The sequence below is a fragment of the Austrofundulus limnaeus genome, unplaced genomic scaffold, assembly GCF_001266775.1.
Source record: "Austrofundulus limnaeus strain Quisiro unplaced genomic scaffold, Austrofundulus_limnaeus-1.0 Scaffold242, whole genome shotgun sequence".
NCBI classification, from domain to species: Eukaryota; Metazoa; Chordata; class Actinopteri; order Cyprinodontiformes; family Rivulidae; genus Austrofundulus; species Austrofundulus limnaeus.
Window position 1 is genome coordinate 79403 of NW_013952644.1, and position 4530 is coordinate 83932.

Sequence of the window (4530 nt, forward strand, 5' to 3'; positions counted from 1 at the left end):
TTATAACCCTCCTAACCCCGTGTAAATTATGCGGGTGGAAGAGGGGACTACAGTACCCACATGGTGCTGCGAGCAGTAACTTTCTGCCAATCCAAACAAGACAGAATTGGTTCTTTTCACTCATAAGAAGTCAAGGAAGGGTTACTTTGCTCCAAAGTTGGAGGGAGAAGAACTCTCCCCCAGATATCATATAAAGTACTAGATAACCTATGGCATGCTGAATCGCATCGTGCGGCGCCGCCATATTGGATGGGTCTTTCCTCTTGCTAGGCAGCACCAGAGCGAGTGAATATGCCCTTATTTGGTGCATTAAACTGCACAGTTTTGAAAGCAGACCACAAAGGAATACCTTTTTTAAGACTGAACAATATTTTTGTTTATTTGGCATTTAATATTTTATCATTGTAGAAAATGTTATTTGGCAATCAACAAAATGATAACAGGAGGAACTGGTTCTCTTTATCTCTTCCTGGGCTTTTCCTTCACATTTTGAAGGCCTCCCAGTGACACAGACTTGAGGAGGCATGGAGAAGTTCTAATCAGAACGGAGGGTTTTGTTGCTCATTCAAACTCGTAAGTGAGCACTTCAAGACAGATGACTGACAGGATGGCTCAGATTGTCATTTTTTTGTTCATAAATATCTGTTTTTAAAAGGAAAACATGAATAACCATCTGGTTTTAATTTTTAACTGTCTGTTTTTAAAACAAAAAACTAGAGACCTAAAAGTACACGGACCATTTGGACAACTCCAACATGTCCAGAGAATTGCATGAAAATTGAGTTGACCACAACATCCTTGGCAGAGATAAAAATTAGGACACCCTCAGCTATAGCCTGGCCCTTGGCTTCCTACACAGTTCAGCTCAATTCTAGTTTCCCTTCACTGCTCCGTCTGGGACTTCTCCTATACAATGATTTCTTCAGGAGAATTTTCATGTGGGCCAATCAGAGAACAGAACGTCAAATTTCTGCGCAGTGTCTGCTTGTAGTTTATTTTACTTGGGCCAATCAGCAAACAGAAGGCGGAGTTTTGAACAACGTTGATTTTCTGCGCAGTGTCTCCTAGTTATTTTAGCATACGGCAGTGGAGGAAGTGAATGAAGCCAGTCTGTGTTGATAAGGCTTCCAACTTAAAATAAATTTGTCTGACAAAGCAGCAGCTCTCATTTACAGTCGTCTCATTCGGCTTGGAACTGTTCTCCTCTCAGTAAGTTTGTTTACAGCGCATGCGATTTCCGGTTAGCTTCTTAGCATAGCCTCCTTCACATTGCAGCACGCACTTGCGGCCAACCGATCCAATCATTTTAAACTTCAACAGAGGCCACGCCTCCAGCAAGAATCACTTCTCTATAGCTGAGAGTCCAGACCCTCGTATGAAGCAAAGTGAAGTACAGGGTCTGGTTTTTACCAGGCTACCTCAGCTAGCATAATCTTACAAAACCAGCATTAGGGCTAAGCGCTGAGTACAGGAATGGACTTTACCTCAAATGCTTGTTATTTTGATGGTGAGACTAAAGCAGACTTGGAACGTTTTTGATCCCATCATTTTCTACTCAATTTTACTGACCCAAAGGAGGCTAGTGTCTTTTCTCTCCTGTCTTGTAATCGATTGTCGACTGTTATCTTAGGAAATGCGGTGAACAGAACTATTTAGCCAAGAGATTCTGCCATCTGATTAGATTCAATCAGGTGAGCTGACACTGAGCTGCATTTTAAAGCAAGCCAGCTTTGGCAGCCTTTTGGTTGTGTTCAGCGCAGCACCTTCGCCCTTGAGCAAAAGGTAATCATCCAAATAATGGATTTCCCACGGCATAGAGACTCCAAGTGATCTGAATATCTGGGAGTTATAAAGGCTGTTGTTGTTTTTTTTCTTTTCTCGACATGATCTATTTTGCTCTGCAATCCACCCTTTTACAAAGATTTAAACAGAAGACAAAATAGTAAGCCGGTAAGGAAATTATTTCTGTGCCATTAGCAGTGGGAAATAGGATAACCCTTGAACAAAAGGAAAACTTAAGTGCAATTACAGACATAATTCTCAAAGTCTTCACCTGCGACTTAAAATAAATTCCTCCTGTAGTAAATATTAAACATCCCTTGAAGTCAAAATTAAATTTCAAAGCTTTTTTCACTTCTCTTCATGTTGTTTTTTTGCATAATCATTAAATATACCAAGTTCATTCAACACTGCAGCGAAGTGTTTTTACATCAGATCTGACAGGTAAATAACAAAACTGATTTGTGTGCCACAACCCAAACAACATCTACTACTGGAGCAGGGTGCATTTATTTATTGATGCCAATAAAATCAGTTTTGGGGGATTGTTGCTACACAGGTGGCAGGGTAATTTCTGCGAGTAAATCAAAGTGAAAGTTGCATTTGAATGTTTCTGGCCCGTGACAGTTTAGGTCATCTTATCTCTCACAGGACTCAACCATGGTTGGCACAGGTGTTATGATTACTGTGATTTTTTTTCTTTACAGGTTTAGAAATATGACAATTTTTTTCTTTTTCACCACTGAACCTTGGTAGTTAGAAGACCTTGCTCAAAGGGCCCGGACCTCTGTGCCCTTTCCTAGATCTGCTCTGGTGTGGCGGGTGCCGTGGGGCCCATGAGTTTGTCACTGCTGGCCCCGGGGGCTGTGCGTGTGGTCGCTGGGGGGACTCTCCCAGTTCTCCCCTATGGTCTGATCTGGGGGGTGGGTGGGTGGATCTTCCCGTGCGGGTGCCCCTTGGGGCTCTGYGCTCGGGATYCCTCTCRGGCCCTTGGRCTCTGGTCTTCCCTATGTCTGCCTGGTGTCTTGGGGGTTGGGTCTCCGGTCCTCCACAGTCACTATTAAATATTCCATTGGAGAAATCTTGTATGTACACGCATGTTCACAACTGCTCACAAACAGGTGCTCTGATCTGGGGGGTTCTGACAGGTCACTGAGTGTGTATATATGTCTGTGGGTATATACAGACAATATTTATGAATGTTGGCATGTATGTATGTATATATTTATATATGTATGGGCATGTGTATATATTTTTATATGCCCTCCATGTATTTATCCATTTATTTTTCAGGTGAGTGGACAGATGTTGGGTGTGTGGTCCTGTGTTTTGTTGGTGTATATTTAATATACATCTAATCGCTATTTCAATCTTTCTATCTTTCTAATTACTTCTCTCACTGTTTTTCTCTCTGTCTCTATTTTCTCTTCACTTAAAAAACAAAAAAGTCGCTGATGAAGAAGAAATAAATAAACTAATATTTAGTTTCGTTTTCTACTGGTGACAAAAAAAGACCTTGCTCAATAATGAACACAAAAGAACAAAAATATGAAAGCGGTTCTTAAGTCTCACTTGTTTTTATCACAACAAATCTAATGTTTAAAAGAAAAGGAAAAAACTTCACCTTCCAGCTCGGTGCCAACAGTTCTCCATAAAGTGATGAGCAGTTCCATTCCTTCACCAAACCTTTGAAGTGGTTGTGTCTCAGTGGTTAGGGCAATCCTTCAATATGAGGGTTGAAGGTTTGATTCCACCAGCATGCTGTCAGCTGGAGTAGGCTAGAAATAGATATCATGTTCAGTCCATTTTACATTTCACTCAGTCTTTGAATTGTTTGTTCTACTACCCAGTGAAATTGACCCACTTACTTCACTTCCTGATTTATTTTCTTCTGCTCAGGAAGTAGCACAGTGAAAATGTGCCAACAAAATAAAAGCTCACGAAATTATGAAATGATTAAAAAAGCTTTTTCAAATTCCTAGAATGTGCTACATTCTTGGAAAATAAAATGTTTCTGATTCTGATTCTGGTTCAGTGATTAAAATAACATTTTAAAACAGGGGTGTCAAACCCAATTACACAAGAGGGCCAACATTCAAAGTTTGGTCAAAGCCAAGGACCAAACTGTCAACATTTACTGAAAGAAAATGTCGGTTTTAAATATTATGTAACAAATTATACTTAAGAAATACTAATTTATTTTTCTCATTTATGTTTTATGCAGCATTTGGAACAAACATCACCTAACGGATAAAGAAAAAAAATTAAATTTAGTAAGACACATCATTAGTTTTCTACGGAAGCCGAGAGCAGCCGTTTTCCACTTATAATTATATTCCATGATTTTCTCTTTATCATGAGATAACAAGAACCGTTTTCCCGTGATAACCAGTTATGGTTTTCCTTGTTTATCATTCAGTAACCATGGAGACGGCCCGATCACCTCAATTGGTGACCGATAAACTTTATTGTATTTATTATATCATGAAGTTCAAGRTGACTGTGTAAACACCTGCTGAGCTGCAGTTGGGCCAGACGTCTGCTTTAATGACGAGGGCTGATATGAAAGTTATCTGTACAAGACAAACATCACAATTTGAGCCTGATGATACAAAAACAACACAAAATTATGAACAATTAATAGGTTACCTTCAGGCCCAGGACACTCTTGTAAAAGAGATCAGATAGATAGATAGATAGATAGATAGATAGATAGATAGATAGATAGATAGATAGATAGATAGATAGATA

General features: G+C 39.7%; 1 long non-coding RNA gene across 2 annotated transcripts in view; it reads right to left on the reverse strand.

The window, feature by feature from the left end:
- The window catches only part of LOC106525811 (uncharacterized), a 37901-nt gene that overhangs the window by 6262 nt on the left and 27109 nt on the right, over window positions 1-4530 (reverse strand). Inside the window, exons 1-2 of one of the 2 annotated variants that reach the window (XR_001311176.1) lie at window positions 3648-3669; window positions 3404-3557 (exon numbers count right to left, since the gene is read on the reverse strand). This is a non-coding gene — a long non-coding RNA (uncharacterized LOC106525811). Of the gene's footprint in view, window positions 1-3403; window positions 3558-3647; window positions 3670-4530 lie in introns of those variants that run through there. The other variant, XR_001311177.1, reaches the window with a different exon arrangement.